This window comes from Bos taurus, chromosome X, assembly GCF_002263795.3.
Source record: "Bos taurus isolate L1 Dominette 01449 registration number 42190680 breed Hereford chromosome X, ARS-UCD2.0, whole genome shotgun sequence".
NCBI lineage: Eukaryota > Metazoa > Chordata > Mammalia > Artiodactyla > Bovidae > Bos > Bos taurus.
In genome coordinates, this window is record NC_037357.1 from 74,022,098 (window position 1) to 74,041,979 (window position 19,882).

General features: G+C 36.7%; 1 protein-coding gene and 1 non-coding gene across 2 annotated transcripts in view; both read left to right on the forward strand.

The window, feature by feature from the left end:
- Positions 1-10,421: 10,421 nt before the first annotated feature.
- The window catches only part of CYSLTR1 (cysteinyl leukotriene receptor 1), a 57,649-nt gene continuing 48,188 nt past the window's right edge, over positions 10,422-19,882 (forward strand). Inside the window, 1 exon segment of the mRNA NM_001099726.1 lies at positions 10,422-10,584. The gene's annotated coding sequence lies outside the window, so the exon portion shown is untranslated.
- TRNAC-GCA (transfer RNA cysteine (anticodon GCA)) lies at positions 18,908-18,979 on the forward strand. Its single transcript has one exon. It is a non-coding gene; the product is annotated as a tRNA-Cys (tRNA).

Here is a 19,882-nt window from a genome sequence, read left to right on the forward strand (position 1 = left end):
CTACTAACCCTGGGGTTCTTCATTTCTTCCTTTTCTAGTTGCTTTAGGTGTAGAGTTAGATTATTTATTTGACTTTTTTCTTGTAAAACAAATAAATAAATTTTAAAAAAAGAAAAGAAAACAAACTTATGGTTACCAAAGGAGAAAAAAGAGGGAGGAATAAATTGGGAATTTAGGATTAACTGATACAGAACCTACTGAACCTACAGAACCAACAAGAACCTACTGTATAGCACAGGGAACTATACTCAATATTTTGTAATAAATCATAATGGAGAAGAATATGTGTGTGTGTATGTACAATTGTATCACTCTGCTGTACACCAGAAACTAACACTAAATTGTAAATCCACTATATTTCAATAAAGTTGTTTTGAATTTTTTATTAAAAAAAAGAATTTCTTTAGAAATAATGACTACAGAATTGGCATAGAAATAGAAACATAAATTAATGGAACAGAATAAATAACCTAGAAATAGACTAATATAAATATTCCCAACTATATTTGACAAAGATGCAAAAGCAATTCAGTGGAGGAAACCTCTTCAACAAATGGTGCTAGAACAATTGGATATCAATAGATTAAAAAATTAATCTCCACCAAAGTCTCACACTTTGCACAAAACTTAACTTTCAATGGATTACAGACTTAAATGTAAAACATACCTATGGCTGATTCGTGTTGCTGCTTGGCTGAAACCAATACAATACTATGAAGCAATTATCCTTCAATTAAAAATAAATAATTTTTTAAAAAACTGTAAAACTTTCAGAAAAATTAATAGGAAATTATCTTCAGAATCTTGGGAAAAGCAAAGAGTTTTGACATCAATAGCATGATCCATAAAGAGAAAAACTGACAAATTTGACCTCATTAAATTAAGAACTTTTGCTTTACAAAAAAGAAAAAAAAAAAACCTATTAAGAGGTTGAAAATGCAAGCTATAGATTCAGACAAAATTCTTTCAAAAGACATATCTGACAATGGAATAGTGTAAAGAATATGTAAATGAGTCTCCAAAAGCAAAAAAAAAATTTTTTTTAATAATTAGAAAATGAGCATGAAAATTAGAAAAGGCATGAACAGACACTTCACTGAAGAATATGTACAAATGGTAAATAAATACTTTTAAGATATTCAATTTATTAGTTCTTAGAGAAATACAGATTTAAATAATGAAATATCTCTATGCACTATTAGAATGGATTTTTTTAAGTGACACCAATCCTGTGAGGTTGTAAGAAACATCATTCATGCATTGGTTTTGGAAAGTAAAATTGTTCAGCCACTCTGGAAAGCAATTTGTCACTTTCTTACTAAGCTAAACATGCAACTGCCATTCAGTCAAACAATTGGACTCTTAGGCATTTTCACCAGAAGTAAAAAATTTTGTACACACAGAAGCCTGTCCAGAAGTGTTCATAGAAGTTTTGTTCATAAGAACAAATAACTGGACACAACCAAAATGTCCCCCAATAAGCATGCAATTAAACAAACTGTGGCATATGCATACCATGGAATACTACACAGCAATAAAATATGATCAACCTATTGATACACACAAAAACTTAGGATGAAGTTCCAGAGAACTATGCTGAGTGCTAAAAAGCCAATCCTATAAAAGGGTGACATGAATCTTTGTTGTGATAGAAATGTTCTGTATTTGATTATATCAGTGTCAGCCTCCTGATTGTGATATTGTGCTATAGATTTTTTTTAAGAAGCTACCATTGGGGGAAATGGGTCCAAAAGTGCACAACGTCTCTCTGTTATTTCTTAGAACTGCATGTGAATATCCAGTTATCATAGCATAATATTTTAATTTAAAAAATTTAGCACCAGGTTCCCCACCAACTTGTGTTGCATGACTGGCAAGTGAATAGGCTTTCTTTCCAGGACATCACCATCTGTGACAGGTCTGGGTGCCAGACCCTGTCTTGGTACACAGTGGGAACATGTTGAGTGACATAAGGGGTAAGAGGATAGGCTATCTGATGCCAATCTAAGCTCTGTAGCACTGACACGTCATTCCTCCTGAGTAGGATTCTGACTCAGAAGCATTTAACTATAATTCCACAAATAGTAGCTTTACCCCCATTGGCTCCTCAGCCAATTACATGCACCGTTTTTTAAGTTGGTTTTTTTTTTTTTTTTATTTCTTTTATGAGTGTGTGTTTCTACCTCATCTTTTTTTACAAACCCTGTGTTGAGGGCTGACTTTGTTTAAATAACAACAAAGAAACTGCTTTGTAAATGATCTATAAGCAGATTGCCTGTGAAGAGAGAGAATATGTTTAATATTATAGAAATAAATTCATAATATAATGCTAAGTAAAAATCACAAGTTGATAAGCAATATGTATAGTGTAAGGCTGCACTCGCCCTCTGTGATGGCCCATACTCTGTCTGTGGAGTGTGCTTCTCTCTGAATCTGAATAAATCCATTTCTTAGCTATCACTTTGTCTCTCACTGAATTCCTTCTGTGATGAGACATCTAGAACCTAACTTCATTAGGTCCTGAAATCAGGTAAAAAGGGTTTTAACTAGGTTTGAGTCCCAGCCATGTGGGTGCAAGTCCCAAGCAGAGTTTTGGCTGGGTTTGAGTCCCAAGCAAGCTTTTGGCTGGGTTTGAGTCCCAGCTAATTTGGAACCAGTCTGTTGTTCCATGTCTGGTTCTAGCTGTTGCTTCTTGACCTGCATACAGATTTCTCAGGAGGCAGGTAAGATGGTCTGGTATTCCCATCTCCTGAAGAATTTTCCACAGTTTATTGTGATCTACACAGTCAAAGGCTTTGGTGTAATCAATAAAGCAGGAGTAGGTGTTTTTCTGGAGAAGGCAATGGCAACCCACTCCAGTACTCTTGCCTGGAAAATCCCATAGACAGAGGAGCCTGGGAGGCTGCAGTCCATGGGGTCGCTGAGTTGGACATGACTGAGCAACTTCACTTTCACTTTTCACTTTCATGCACTGGAGAAGGAAATGGCAACCCACTCCAGTGTTCTTGCCTGGAGACTCCCAGGGACGGCGGAGCCTGGTAGGCTGCCTTCTATGGGGTCGCACAGAGTCGGACATGACTGATGCAACTTAGCAGCAGCAACATGTATAGTGTAATCCCATTTTGATGAATATATTTATATATATATATATAGATAGATAGATAAATAAAAAGCAAAAAAGGCTATACATATAAATATTAAGAGTGGGTTACTTTAACATGATGGGATCATGTATGATTTTTTAATTGATTTTATTTCTGCTTAGTGATATTTTACACTTTTATATAACTAAAATAAAATGAAATCATTTCAGAAAAAAGAACAACTTAAATTTATTTACACTGAAATGTTAGAGATTTCACAGATCTACTTTCCTTCAAGCAGTTGGAACTCAGTCAGCATAAGAAGATATCTGGACCACACAAGAGATAAAAAAGAGAAAAGAGAGCTCCAGGAAGGGCTGAGTCCTAATTTATTCCCTAATTTATTTATTCCCTAATTTTTCTCAGGGCTGATCCAGCAAGACTGAGAAGTTTTGAGTTAATTTCATGTGTTTCACATGGTAAATAAGCCATGCCCCCAAGAAGACACATACACAGCGTGTAAGAGAGATTTCAAGATTTCTAGCTTCTTTTCTTCTGTGTTTAAAATGTTCATATGACTGGTTCTCTTAAGTATATACTAAGTACAACATGACTTTCTGACACTCTTAAAGCCTTAAAGGAGGCAACAGTTGTGCAACATGGGGTGCTTATTTATATATAATACTATCAGCACTTCCTCCTTAAAACAGGAAGGAAGAGAAGGACTGACAGTTGTAAACCCAAAATTAGTGAAATGAGGAGGCCTCTTTATCTCAGGAACAAAAGACAGACCATTACACTTACCATTTTGAGTGCTTCTGATAATTGCTTGTTTGTTCATTTGTTTAAATGATATTGGACTCAAGACAGCCTGGAGATGGAATAGTCATGAGATTCAAGAATATATCTTATTTAGAAATCAAGTGGACATTAGAACTATTTCAGTGGAGTGAGGGTACCAATAATATTTTAATGCAAAAAAGAAAGTTCAACATTACCTAACAAATGCATTTCACAAGCAACACTAAGTTAATAACAAAAAATAATCTCAGAATTTTATAATGCATTCCAATTTTCAAAGTGCTTTAACAGACTTCATTTTATCAACAGTGAGAAACTGAAAAACGGTAGCTCTGGCTCTATCTTAAGAGATGTGACAAAAGCTATTGGTTTGAGTGCCTGAACACCAGATAAACCTTTACTCTTCATCCTAAAAGTGTATTTTCCTGCTATACAGAAAGTGTTCAACCAACCAGTAACCTCACATATGTCCCTTTCCCACAACTTTGTCCACTAATTTTCTCTATGTGTGAGAAATAAATGCAACTCTAAAATGCCAAGGGCAATCTATAAACTGACAAGTAAAATCGAGGTCGATCCATAAAAGTATGTTCCAAATTAAAAATCATGAAATTAAACTAAGCACTTTGTTCCATAGTCATATATATTACACTTTAAGGATTCAACTTAGCCCTGTGACACAGGAAAAAATCTTCTATTTTGTTATTTTTTTAGCCAAGGTCAAAACCTCAGCAAGCTAATCTAAGCACCAACTATCCAGTGGTGAGAGGCCTTTGGATAGAACAGGAAAGAACATAGTTAATAGGAGACAAATCAATGTCAAGTAAAGAACTTCTGATCATATGAAAGCAAAAGTAAAAAGAAAAGTCATCTAAAATGCAAATTGGAAAGTCTGTGAAAATGTTATTTTTTTTAAAAAACCAAGATTCTATTTTATATTCTGATTTGTGCCCCATATTGCCTGAGAATTCACTTATACAAACCACAAAACCAGCAAAGCTAAGATATGGGAAAGTTTTTAATGCTCCAAACCAGAAATCATTCTTTGAAACAGTGTTACATTCCTGGCTGGTAACTTTAAATAACTCTGAGTGAGTAAAACCATAATGTTAATAAAAATAAATCTATATGTATTAGAAGCATAATTTGTGCCAGACACTATGCACTTAAGTCCCATAATAACTGCATAAGGTAGTGTAATTATTGGCCCCATATTACAGACCAGGAATCTAAGGATACAAGAGTTTGGATAACTTGCCTAAGATCACAATTAGTAAATGGTGGAACCAAAATTCATCCCAGATCTGTCCACCTCCAGAGTTTATATTATTAAACCCTAGTGCTACAACCTCTCAGAATGTAGTTTCTTCCACTACCTTCTACTCCCTCGGGGGCGGGGGGGAGGGGTACTGAAAGGAAAAATGAAAAAAGAAAGTAATTGAAAACGTGCTTTATTTGCTTCAAAATGTTTGTTCAAGTCTAGTCTTGCTTGTATTTTTTGAAAGGGAAGTTATCTTGGTAAGAGAGGCGAAGCTAGTTAAGAGCTAGGCCCCAAAATCAAATATTTAAGTCAATTTCCCTTCTTGGCTTAGACAGTTGTTTGGTCCCTGGTGAGATAAAGGAAACATGCCAAACATAGCTTCTGAGCACATCCCTGGGGAACTTCCCCCAATACTAGGAAATAACTAAGAGGTTGTTTATATAGCTATTTACAGTTCACAAGCACTTTCACATGTGTTACCTCACTCTGATTCCCAGTAAAGTGACAGAGTGGTGGTTATTAACCCTTTACCATTATTAATTACAAATGGGAAAAACTGAAGCTCAGAAAATTCAAGTGACTTGCTCCCTCTCAGGTCACACCAAAAGTGATGAAGCCCCAATAAACCCAGGCCATGGAATTCCATTTTCAAGTTAAACTAATGTTTTCCCTTCAGGGGCTAAGGCAGTTTTACAAATAGTACTTTATTAACCCATACACACAGTAAAACACATACAAATACTCCTGAGAGATGAAGCGATTTAGCAGCAGCAGCAGCTCCAAATATAAAAATAAACCTTTGCCCTTTCATGGCTCTCCTTTTCTGTGAAATAAATGCTGTGAAATAAGCAGAGCTGATATTATCATCACTTTTCTAATAAGAACACTTAGACTCCCCATTTATAATGGGTGACCTCTCCTATAAAAGTCAGTTCTTGAGCGACTTCTTAATTTAGAGAAATCTAATAGACGATATTCACTCAACTATACTTAAAGGTATTTCCGGCTAGGCTAGCAAGTTTGGAGTAGCAGGAGCTTTGAGGATCTTCGGACTTCTTGCTGCTGCTGCTGCTGCTGCTGCTGCTAAGTCGCTTCAGTCGTGTCCGACTCTGTGCGACCCCATAGACGGCAGCCCACCAGGCTCCTCTGTCCCTGGGATTCTCCAGGCAAGAACACTGGAGTGGGTTGCCACTTCCTTCTCCAATGCATGAAAGTGAAAAGTGAAAGTGAAGTCGCTCAGTCGCGTCCAACTCTTAGCGACCCCATGGACTGCAGGCTACCAGACTCCTCCATCCATGTGATTTTCCAGGCAAGAGTACTGGAGTGGGGTGCCATTGCCTTCTCCTTGTGGACTTCTTAGACACTCCTAAAATAATTCTTAGTACACTAGTCTCTACACTGATGCTGAAGTTGAAACTCAGGTATTTTGGTCACCTGATGTGAACAGCTGACTCATTAGAAAAGTCCCTGATGCTGGGAAAGATTGAGGGCAGAAGGAGAAGAGGGCATCAGAGAATGACATGGTTTGATGGCATCACCAAAGCAATGGACATGAAATTGAGCAAACTTCAGGAGATGATGAGAGACAGGGAGGCCTGGCTTGCTACAGTTCATGGGATCACAAAGAATCGGACACCACTGGGCAACTGAACAACAACAGCACTAGTCTCTAGATACAGCAACACTTTCACCAGGAATTTACAGTACAATGATTACTCAGAAAGTTTTCTTTCATTTTCTTAGAAAAAACTAAACTTGACACACTTTTCAGTAGTTGCACAATCCCTTCAATTAACAGAAGGTCTAGTTCTCACTGAAAGTTTTTGTCTAATTCTCCCATTACTGATCTTCTTTAGAAGTAAAGTCTGAGGTAGGGGCAAATCCAACCAGCCCCAGTTCCTAGGTTTGCAGGCTATATACCAGGTTCCCTGATCACATGCACACAGCAGACTGTCTCTCACATCAGTTGCCAAAATGACTCACCAATACAGCCCATTTTCCTACTCACACCCATCTACAGCTGGACTCAGGGGCACATACTAAGTAGGAAAAAATAAAGTTGGAGTTTATCATCATTACTACAACTTCCATTTGTATAACTTTTTTTTTTTTTTTTCCTTTTCATAGCACCTTTCTATATATTCTCTTTTTTGGTCCTGTCAGGGAGAAAGGCAGGAACTCTACAAATCCATGCAAATGAACTTTCTCATCCATGCTAACCAGATGGCATCCTCCTCAAACTTGAAAGCCCATACATGAAATTACACACACTAGTGTGCCTCAACTATGCCCATAGACCCACACTGAGATATAAATAAATACAAAGGAAGTGGAAATAAATCTACTTACTCTTAATTAGGAATCCAGAAACTTGGCTTCTTTCCCAACTTTGGCACTTAATTATATGACCTTGTACTGATGATATGCTTTACTCCAAACTAAGTATTAATTTTAAAATCTATTCTAAATCTGTGCAGTTCAAAGCAGTAGCCACTGTCTATATGTTGGCTATCGAGCATCTGAAATGTGACTAGTGTAATTGAAGGACAGAATTTTCTATTTAATTTAATATAATTTAATGTATTTACATTTAAGTTTAAATAAGCACATAGTACTAGTGACTATGGCATTGGGCAGCACAGAATAATGTAGGGATTTGGGGCTTAAATAATCTGTACCAGCTCTCCTTAAGTGGTCTATACCATTCTGTCCTACAGGGTTTATTCAAACTTATTCAAATTTTTCATTTATTGTGTCATGGCCTCACCAGAAATGACAACTCAAAATTGATTTATATCATGAGGTAAGCCCTGGGGCAGAAATAGGGAGAGTGATGAGAGTCATATTTCCACAACTAGATTGATGCTTTTCATTGTCTCTGATTTTCTTTAAGCTGGAACTAAAGCATGAATCATGGTATCCAAGGTTCTTTGAGTGAATGTATGTCTGTATAGAACTGGGCTGTAAGTATAGTAACACTCTTTATCTACCTTTTCAAAGTGTTGTGAGTATTAATTGTGGAACAGTTTCAGTTCTGAAAGAAAATAAGTGATGTTTCTTGATTTTTGTGGTAAAATAAACATCTTTAGAAAATCTCTTTCTCTTATGGCCTCAGTTACCTTATCTATAATATAAGAGAGTTGAACTAGATTTATTTAACAAACCAAACAAGGCAATCAGCTAACATCTAGGAACACAATGATTAACCAGATGTGTCATACCCTCAGGAACTCAATTTTTTAAAAAGTCTAAACAAAATGATTTTTCAAGGCCTTTTCAGCTCTATGAGTAAGCTATGAATCCTGCAGCACAAAGTTAATATATGAATGCTGTCTTACTGAAAATCTTATAACCTTCTACCCAAGTTTTACTCCATTAAGACAGAGTCCCCATCCAACTACACATTATTCACCTTCTTCCTCACCATTCCCTTCTTGGTCCTCTCCACCTCAATAAAAAATTAAGAACTGAAAGAGTCTGGGGAAAATGAGAAAGAATAGAGAGATGACAGCAAAGAGATAACAGTGTGATACTTCATCATTTCCTAAAATAATAGAAAATGTAAGGACAAGTAGGTAATGAAGACAGAATTGAAAAGAAAGGATAGAGAGATGAGGAAAGGAGATTAGGAATCTGCTGTCAGTTATAACAAACATGGCATAAATTGATATAGCTAAAGAAGGCAAAAACACAATTGGGGATGAGTGGAGCACTGCTTTTTTCCATCCCAGAGGCAGAGAAACAGCTAAGGACAGACAACTGGGGGAGTACACAGAGGCACCACAGGACATCCTGTCTCTGCCACAGTTATTGTGATGTCCTCTTGAAAGATTTTGCCTCTTTCTTTTTCCTTCCTTTCCTGAGTATGTACTACGCTTCCACCATAGTTGAAAATGGCTGTAACAGTCCAGATCAGAGGCAAAGTGGTAATTTATCCTCTGTCTCTCCTACAAACTTTCCCCTAGATCTCTGAGGATCCAAATTCAGTTGAAGAAATTCTATTTCTAATATCACTTCAGTTAGTAAAACTTTCCAGGAAAGGATTAGAGTATGATCTTGAATCCAAATGTTATCTCCTTCTTTAATTTGGTTGAATGACTTTTCCCCCCCCAACTAATAGCACAACCAAGAATACTATGAAAGGAGATGAATATTTAAGAAACCTTAGAGCCCTGACCCCAGGTTGGCTATGAGATAATTCTGTTACCTACAGATGCAAAGTTCAAGCCTTTGTTTCTGCAGCAGGTAGCATGCCAGAGGGCTGTTGCTAGTTTCCTGATTTACTGAGTACACAAATTCATTATTAGTTATAGGGCTATGTTTTAAAAGTGTTAATATGAACATATTTATGCCATCCCAAGATGAAATATCTTAATATATAACTCAGTATAATTGCAGTAACCAATTCACATTTGGGTATTATTATCCATTTGGTTTATAACATCAAGGTGCTGCCCCAAGTTCCAGTCAACACATAACAGACTGTTATATCCCTTTATCCAGAACAGACAGAGCATCCCAAAGCTCCAATATCCCAGAGCCTAGCCAAAGACAAATTCCTAGCCAAAGACAAATTCTTTCTAAATTCCCATAACAGGCCCACAGACAGAAAACCCAGTCATTCCAGACCACTCTTAGTGTGAGAGAAAGAAAAAAAATCATTTTTAATTCAACGGAGATAATGTATTGCTGTGGGGATTTTGAGAAACCAAATTCAACCTAAGACATTTATTTTTCAGGGCATAAGTCACCAGAAAGGAGGAGTCTTAGAATGCAGATAGAGCCATAACTGTCAGTGAGAGAGAGATGTAAAATTTATCTTGCCTAAGATCAGGTTTCACATGTTGACAGTTATATTAGCATATACTGGTATATATTTCTCCACCTACAAATAGTCTAACCACTCCCCCAAATCATAAAAATCAGAGAGAACTAAACTGGACAGAGTATACTCCTTCCTGCTTCCAATCTCAAAACAGTTGTGTGATTTCCTGAGGATTCCGTTACTGGAGCTAGGGATAAAAGTTCATTTATACACACAACAACCTGTAAGTCCAGTTTCTGTTCTTCTCTCCTTCTGCCTTCCCCTTCCCCCACTTTGAACCAGGGTAGCCAAATTGAGGCGTGCTTTAAACAGCTTGAGGACTGATCTGAAAGAGGAAGAAGAATTTGTATACATTGGCTAGCATATTTCCCCTGCCCTCCTCTCCTCTTGAAAATAGCAACAACTCATCTTTTCAAAGAAGTTTGCCTAAAAGAGCAGGCATAGTGTGAATGGTGTTTACTTTCAGGACCTCCAGGGTATTCAAATTTACTGTACAGCTGACCAGCAATGATTAGCTTTCCAAGGGACTGATAGATTGGATTTACTGAAGACCTGGAACTTACTTCTGAGAGTGAATGCAAAAGACCCTAAATTGTCAACCTTGAAGTTAACAGGTAAGCAGATTCAGTGTTTTTTTCAGTGCTAGAACCAGGCATTCTGCTGATGGTAGATTTTAGCAAATTCCCAGGAGTTTGAGGATAAATAATTTGCCTTGTCTGCTTTAAATTGGGCTGCTGGTATGATTCTTTCTGCTTTATTTATTAGACAGAGATTAAATAATCTAATCGGTCAGTCAACAAGTATTGCTCAGTGCTTCTGTTAGGGGTTCAACATGGCAAAATGCCGAGGGGACACTCCCCAAGCCTCCAGCACCTTTGCAATCAAGTGAAAAAAGTAAGGGATATTTTTAAATTCTTTATTAAGGGCTCAGTGGAGTTTCTCTAAATTGTAATAGCATACAAATAAATAATAACATACAAATAAAATATACAGTGATGGCTGAAGGTAAACCCACTAGTGAAGACTGATTTGGTATCTTCACAAGGTAGTTTCATATTCATTATCCTACTTGAATCTATCAATATTCTGCAGTTTAAACAGGTAAGTGTTCTTATTTCTGTTTTGCAAAAAAAATAAATTCAAAGGGGTTAAGAAATTTTCTGGAAACTTGCCACACAACTAGAATTGACAAGTTCTGACTAGAAACTGAAAATAGAAAGCTCTCACAATTATAAATGAATATAAGGAAATTAGATGATTTAGTAGCTTGGACATATCTGACTCATACCAGGTTTAAACAGGCCTACCGCTTCATATATTTTAATCAAAATCTTTGGCCAGGAGCATCCTTCTACTTAGAAGCAAAGAGTTGTTTTCAAAAGTAAACAAATGGGTTGGTGGATTCCATCTATAGCTAAAAAACAAAAACAAAAAAATAACCTGAATTCAGTGGTTCTGCCTTCCAATCCTCTGATTATTTTGAAATCTAGAAAAAGGATTTTTAAGGCTATTATTAAAAAAAAATGTAACTAAACTTAGAGTTGAGATTACATTGCATTTCAAATATGTTGGTGAAATTTGTTTCCAGATAATTTTAAATTTATAATCTCTACTACAACAAGATCAAGTTTATGGTATCTATTTAAATTATTCAGAAAACTTTCTGTTGCTGTTTTATTATTAATTGTTCAATCAGAACTAAAAGCAGTCTGTGTTTACACTGTAAGTAAACAACCTGAGGTACTATATTTATATCTATCCCTTTAATAAAAACTGTTCCCCAGGTCCCCATGATATTTAAATGATTATACTAGCGAATCCCTTCCTGCAAATGAAATAAATCAGCCCATGAACCCAAATAGAATGGTGAAGTGAAAAGAAGTGAGTTGTATCCAACTCTTTGCGACCCCATGGACTATAGAGTCCATGGAGTTCTCTAGGCCAGAATACTAGAATGGATAGCCTTTCCCTTCTCCAGGGGATCTTTCCAACCCAGGGATCAAACCCAGGTCTCCCACATTGGTAAAGAAACCCAGGCAGATTCTTTACCAGCTGAGCCACGAGGGAAGCAATAGAATGGTAGGTTAAAGAAAGTTTGCAGGTTGAGTCCAGTGCGAAGTCAGCATTTAGGTGAATTTGCCATACATCAACATGAATCAGCCATAGGTATACATGTGACCCCCACATCCTGAACCCCCCTCCCACCTCCTCCCTCATTCAGCCCTCTGGGTTGTCCCAGAGCACCGGCTTTGAGTGCCCTGCTTCATGCACTGAATTTGCACTGGTCATCTATTTTACATGTGGCAATGTACATGTTTCAGTGCTCTTCTCTCAAACCATCCCACCCTCACCTTCTGCCACTGAGTCCAAAAGTCTCTTCTTTACATCTGTGTCTCCTTCGCTGCCCTGCATGTAGGATTGTTGGTGCCGTCTTTCTAAATTCCATATATCTCCCCACCAACATGGTAATTCCCCAAAAGGCAGGGACTACATCTAACTTTACTTTGTGGTACATGTTATATTGAGCTTAATTGAAGATTGTTTAACTGAATTATAAGAGATTTGAGCTATTTTAATAAGAACATAAAAATAATGAAATAGATCAGAATAGCAGTCCATGCAGAGGTATTTAATAGAATGATAGGTTAAAGAAAGTTTGCAGGTTGAGTCCAGTGCGAATTCAGCATTTATGTTTCTTCCTAGCCCAGAATCATCAGTTTCATTTTCTACTATCTTTTCTCTCCTATCCTTAGTCAAGCTTTTGATTTTTTAGGAACTATTTGTCTAGGATAAAAGCAAAATTCTCCCATAGTGCTGAAAATTATAAATTTTCTTTTTCAGTACTACTTATTAATAATAAGAGATTAAAGGAACAGCACTGATCCTTAAGATATGTATTAAACCTTGTGGATTTGATGCCATGGAGCGTATCTATCATAATCTCCCCAGTAACACAGATAGCTCTGCATGGACCACTATATATATAGCAGTCCGGTTTTCCCAGCAGCATTTGTTAAAGAGACTATCTTTCCAACATTTTATAGTCTTGCCTTCTCTGTCATAGATTAATTGGCCATAAGTGTGTGGGCTTATTCATGGGTTTTCTGTCCTGATTCATTGATCTATATTTCTATTTTTGCATCAGTACCATACTGTTCTGATGCAGAAGTAATTGTGATTTTGGATAGGGAATTTTAAATCATTATAACTAGGCTCAAACACATCTTTATTAATCAATTACAATCAACACATTTTTGACAACAAGAAGTGTTTGTTTATCCCTGTAGTATAAAAATCTGTGCTTCAGGATTTGACAAACTCTTGGAAAGCATTTTCTGTCTCCTGCTAGTTCTGAAGGTGTACTCCATGAAAAAAGTTGTCAAAATGGTTGAAGAAGTGGTAGTGGTTTGGCAAGAGGTCAGATGAATATGGTCGATGAGGCAAAACTTTGTAGCCCAATTCATTCAACTTTTGAAGTGTTGGTTGTGCAAAGTGTGGTTGAGCATTGTCATGGAGGAGAATTGGGCCCTTTCTGTTAACCAATGCCAACTGAAGACACTGCAGTTTTTGCTGTATCTCATCAATTTGCTGAGCATACTTCTCAGGTGTAATGGTTTTTCTGGGATTCAGAAAGCTGTAGTGGGTCAGACTGGCAGCATACCACCAAACAGTGACCATGACCTTTTTTGGTGCAAGTTTGACTTTGGAAGGGGCTTCCCTGGTGGCTCAGATGATACAGAATCTGCCTGCAATGCAGGATACCTGGATTCTATCCCTGGGTTGGGAAGACCCCTGGAGAAGGAAATGGCTACCTACTCCAGTATTCTTCGCTGGGGAATTCCATGGACAGAGGAGCCTAAAAACTAACACTTTCACTACTTTTCATTTGGCTTTGGGAAGTGCTTTGGAGCTTCTTCTCGATCCAACCACTGAGCTGGTTGTCACCAGTTGTATAAAATCCACTTTTCATCACATGTCACAATCTGATCAAGAAATGGCTCCTTGTTGCATAAGAGAAGATGAAACTTAATAACGAAGATTTTTTTATTTTCAGTCAGTTCATGAGGCATCCACTTACTGAGCTTTTTCACCTTTCCAATTTGCTTCAAATGCTGAGTAACCATAGAATGGTCAATGTTGAGTTCTTCAGCAACATAGGGTATAGTTGTAAGAGGATCAGCTTCAGTGACTGCTTTAAGTTGGTCATTTTCAACTTCTAATGGCCGGCCACTAAGCTCCTCATCTTCAAGGATCTCATCTCCTTTCCAAAGCTTCTTTAACAACCACTGAACTATATGTTCATTAGCAGTTCCTGGGCCAAATGCATTGTTGATGTTCCAAGTTGTTTCCACTGCTTACAACCCATTTTGAACTGGAATAAGAGAATCACTCAAATTTTATTTTTTTCTAACTTCATTTCCATAGTCTAAAATAAAGATAAAATAAGCAGAAGGTAATGTCATTAGCAAAAAAAAAAAAAAAAAAACCGTAAATTGAGAAGTGCACATTAAAAATGATGTATAACGTAGCCACATTTATTTAAGAATGTATTCCAATATCAAACAGCAAACTTCAACAATACAAAAACTGCAATTACTTTTTCACCAACGTATATAGTGTAGTCTGAAGTCAAGGAGCCTGATTTCTCCAGCTCTGTTTTTCTTTCTCAAAATTGCTTCGACTATTCGTGATCTTTTGTGTCTCCATGCAATTTTAGATTTTTTGTTCTAGTTCTGTGATAAATTCCATTGGTATTTTGATAGGGATTGCATTGAATCTGTAGATTGCCTTGGGTAGTGTAGTCATTTTGATAGTATTGATTCTTCTAATCCACAAACATGGTATATCTTCCCACTGGTTTATGTCTTCTTCAATTTCTTTCATTAGCATCTTATAGTTTTAAGAGTACAGGTCTTTTGTATCTTTAGTTATGTTTATTCCTAGATATCTTATTGGTTTTGATGTGATGGTAAATGGAATTGTTTCTTGAATTTCTCTTTCTGATCTTTCATTGTTAGTGCATAGAGATGCAATAGATTTCTGTGTATTAATTTTGTAACCTGCAGCTTAACCAAGTTCATTGATGAGTTCTAGTAATTTTCTGGTAGCATCTTTAGGATCTTTCACCTAAAGTATCATGTCATCTGCAAACAGTGACGGTTTTATTTCTTCTTTTCCAATATGGATTCCCTTTACTTTTTTTTCTTCTCTGATTGCTATAACCTATGACTTTCAAAACTATGTTAAACAAAAGTGGCAAGAGTGGACATCCTTGTCTTGTTCCTGATCTTAGAGGGAATGTTTTCAGATTTTCACCATTGAGTATGATGCTAGCTGCAAGTTTATCTTATATGGCCTTTATTATTTTGAGGTGTTTTCGCTCTTTGCCCACTTTCTGGAGAGTTTTTTTTTTTTTTTTAATCATAAATAGGTGCTGAATTTTGTCAAAAGATTTTTCTGCATCTGCATAAAAATCTGCATAAAAATCATCATATGATTTTTATTCTTCAGTTTGTTGATGTGGTGTATCACATTGATTGATGTTTGGATACTGAAAAATCCTTCCATCCCTAGGATGAATCCCACTTGATCATTGTGTATGATCTTTTTAATGTATTGTTGTATATGGATTGCTAAGTATTTTGTTGAGGATTTTTGCCTCTCTATGTTCATCAGTGATATTGGACTGTAATTTTCTTCATTTGTCATATCTTTGTCTGGTTTTGGTATCAGGGTGATGGTGGCCTCATAAAATGAGTTAAGAAGTTTTTTTTCCTCTGCAATTTTTGGAACAGATTCAACAGAATAGATGTTAACTCTTCTCTAAATGTATCATAAAATTTGCCTGTGACACTGTCAGGTCCTGGACTTTCATTTGTTGGGAGGTTTTCAATCACACTTTCAATTTCAGTGCTTATGATTTATCTGTTAATATTTTCTATTTCTTCTTGGTTCAGTCTTGTACCTTTCTAAGCATTTGTCCACTTCTTCCAGGTTGTCCTTTTTTTTTGGTCTACATTTGCTCATAGTATTGGTACTGTGATCTTGGTATTTCTGTAGTGTCAGTTGCAACTTCTTTTTCATTTCTGATTTTATTGATTTGGGTCCTCTCCCTTTTTCTCTTGATGAGTCTGGCTAAAGGTTTACGTATTTTGTTTATCTTTTCAAAGAACCAGCCTTTATTTTCATTGATCTTTGCAGTTTTTTGCTTTGCCTCTATTTCATTTGTTTCTGCTGGATCTTTATGACTTCTCTCCTGTTAACTTTGGGTTTTGTTCTTTTTTCTCTAGTTCTTTTAGGTATAAGGTTAGGTTGTTTATTTGAGTTTTTCTTTTTTTGTTACTTGAGGAAAGATTGTAGTGTTATAAACTTCCCTCTTAGAACTGCTTTTGCTGCACCCCATATGTTTTGGACTTGTGCTTTCATGTTCATTTGTCAGTAGGTTTTTTTTGTTTGTTTTTTTGTTTTGTTTTGTTTTGTTTTGTTTAACTTCCTCTTTGATTTCTTCAGTGATCCATTGGTTGTTTAGTAGTTTAGTGTTTAGCCACCACATGTTTGTGTTTTTATGGGTTTCTTTTTCTTGTAGTTCATTTCTAAACTCATAGCGTTGTGATCAGAGAAGATGCTTGATATGATTTCAATTTTATTAAATTTATCAAGGCTAGTTTTGTGGCCCAGCATGTAGGCAATCCTAGATAATGTTTTGTGGGCACTTGAAAGGAGTGTGTAGTCTGCTGCTTTTGGATGGAATGCTCTATAAATATCAGTTAAGTCCAAGTCATCTGAAGTGTCATTTAAGGCCAATGTTTCCTTATTAATTTTCTGTTGAAAGGATTAAAATATTTAAGAGTAATATTTAAGAAATATTTCTGTGAAAATGCTATTTACCTTTTCTCTACATATTACTTCCATTAAGTCCATTGATTCCTAGGATCAAATGCTGAGAATCAAAATAATTTTTCACACTGATTTCTGAATGTAACACAATATTCTACTACTCTGTTATCAAGCCATTTGTCCAAACACAGATTTAGTTATAATACAAATGATGTTCCAGAAAATATAAGTAGGTATAGTGCATGTATCTCTCCCTAAAATACAAAGACCTAAAGTCATTTTTATCCCTCATACCAATGATATTTATGTTTCAGGCTACATGGTTACCAAGCATGGTATGATTTGAGAGCCAGTAAGAAACAGCTTCCCCTGTTCAATCAGGTGTGAGAAAATTCCTGGAAGTTAGATTCCTATTAATCAATCCTATAAAAGAGATTCTTGAATCAGATTGTTAATTTGTTTATTTGTATTGAAGAAATACAACTGTCAATAAGTATGGTAGACTCATAGCTGGTAGTGGCACGTCTTCATTCTTATAGAAAAAGCAACAAAGGAAGCCAATTAACCTGATTAGATAAATCCAGACATCTTAGGTCAATTAATTCATGTTACAATACTGGTGCTAAAACACTGTCAACTGACAATTACTTTTGCCTTTGACTGAGAATTCTTCATGGGCTGGTAGGGAAGACCACCGTTTAAACATAAGTTGTAAACCACAAAACTCTTCTATCCTACTTCTTCTTTCCAGCCCATCCCACTTCATCCCATCATGATCCCTCTTTTCTTTGTGCCTTCCAAGCTTTTCTTCTTTATTTAGGGGGTAGTACATATGAGACAGGAGCTTCCTAGGTGGTAAAGAACCCACCTGTCAATGCAGGTTAGATGTAAGAGATGCAGATTTGATCCCTGGATAGGGAAAATCCCCTGGAGGGGGGAACAGCTACCCATCCCAATATTCTTGCCTGGAGTATCCCATAGACAGAGGAGTTCAGCAGGCTGCAGTCCATGGTGTCGCACAGAGTCAGACATGACTGAAGCGACTTAGCACACACATGCACACATTTGAGAGAAAAGAGAAAGAAAAATCTTTACATGTTTGGAAAATATAGGTTAAGGAGGGGCCTTGGAAGAAATAGGGGAAACAAGGCAAAATAGAAGAGTAAACATAAACCCTTTAGCACTTAAATACAGAGTTGGTTTTCTTTTTGAAGAATAAAATGCCATTATCTTATTTAGAGTGTTTGTGGAATCATATCACAGACATTTGAGCTCCTACTTAAGTGTCACTAATGAAAGAGGAAAGGGGACTGAGATCTAGACTTAGAGTTCTCTGGCACATCAGGCTTTGATTTACTTTTCATCAATCTCTTTACTCTAAAAAGGAACGGAAAATCCAGTTTGGAATGACATTTTGAGATGACTGACATATCTATTTCAGATTAATAGCCTTTATTTTTACATAGGGCTGTCTGTGTTGTCATGGGTTCTACATGGTAAGTGGAATTAAGTTAGCAGTAACAATACTCAAACACCTCTGACACATCTTGTTTACTTATTCCAAAGTTTCTAAGAAGTTCAGGCCTTACAAAATATTAAAAGCTTCTTTTCATTCTGAATCGGTTTACCCAGTTCGGGTAAACATTTGGTTTATGAAATTGAATTCTTGTTTGTGACAAAGTCCTTCCATAAAAAACAATCTCTTAAAGAACAATTATCTTGCTTCCAAAATCCAGGCATCTAAAATACCAAGAAGTTAGAGGCAGGCCTTGGAGCCAGGTCTGAGGAATGACCTCAGAACTTAGGAGGATTTCAGATTGCTAGTAATTAGATAGGGACTCATACAGGTATCCCTGAAAGGTCAGCCCTCTAGTTAGTGCTTTACAAAAAGTTCAAAAGTATGTAAGCTGTCTGTAACATATTTTGACCATCTAGACTAAGAGTAGAAATATCCTCCCACTGTCCTCTCTCACACACACTCATGCACTCCTCAAGATTTCTATTGCCATTTTGTGACTCATATTTCCCCTGAGGTCTGCTCTTATGCATTGCTTCATTCTGGTCATACAAGATAAAATATTTGTATCATGGTACTATGCCTCCCTGGTGGCTCAGTTGGTAAAGCATCTGCCTGCAATGCAGGAGACCTGGGTTCGATCCCTGGGTTGGGAAGATCCCCTGGAGAAGGAAATGATGACCCACTCCAGTACTCTTGCCTGGAAAATTCCATGGACAGAGGAGCCTGGTAGGCTACAGTCCATGGGGTTGCAAAGAGTTGGACACAACTGAGTGACTTCACTATGCAGAGGACACATAGTGACATTAACTTTAAATGTCATAGTCTGACTTCCATTTGGACTTGACAGTGTCCTGTATTTGGAACCCAACTGTTTGACAATAGAGTGACCTGATTTGATGAACGTGATGATCTCTTCTTAAGAATGAATTTACTGGAGAAGAGAGGTCATAGAACTGTCAGCAATGTAGTATCAATTCCTCCTGTAATTTTTAATACTAGTGAGAATGCTACTAAGCATATCCCTGGAAATGCCAAGGAAAATACTACTTATTGTAATAATAAAGTGACAGTAATGATGGGGGAGGGGGTCTTTCTACTTTCCTCCTCAAGATCTTTTACTCTCATGGAGGAAAGCCACTGGGATCATTAGTACAATCCTGGTCATTTATAGATTAAAACTCCATGGGGGATGTGTAGCTTTGCTCCAGTTAATCAATAACCAATCATTTAATAAACATTTTTCTATGTGCAAAATGTTGTAGCAGGTTAGGCTTTGGGTTCACAGAGCTTAGGGGAAAAAAAGGCTGGACTTTCTCCTGCTCTAGGGGAGTTCACAATCTACCTAGGGAGACAAGTTTCCTACACACTAAAAGATACAATACAAAGCAATAGAATACTGGTTGTCATGCTATTGGTACAGACAATAAACATAATACAAGTTCAAAAAGGAGAAACTTTGAGTGTAGGATGCAACAGTCAAAGTAGGTGTCAGGAAGTGAAACCTGAGCTAAGTCTGATGTGAGTAGGAAAGAAAATCATCAAAATTTACATTCATA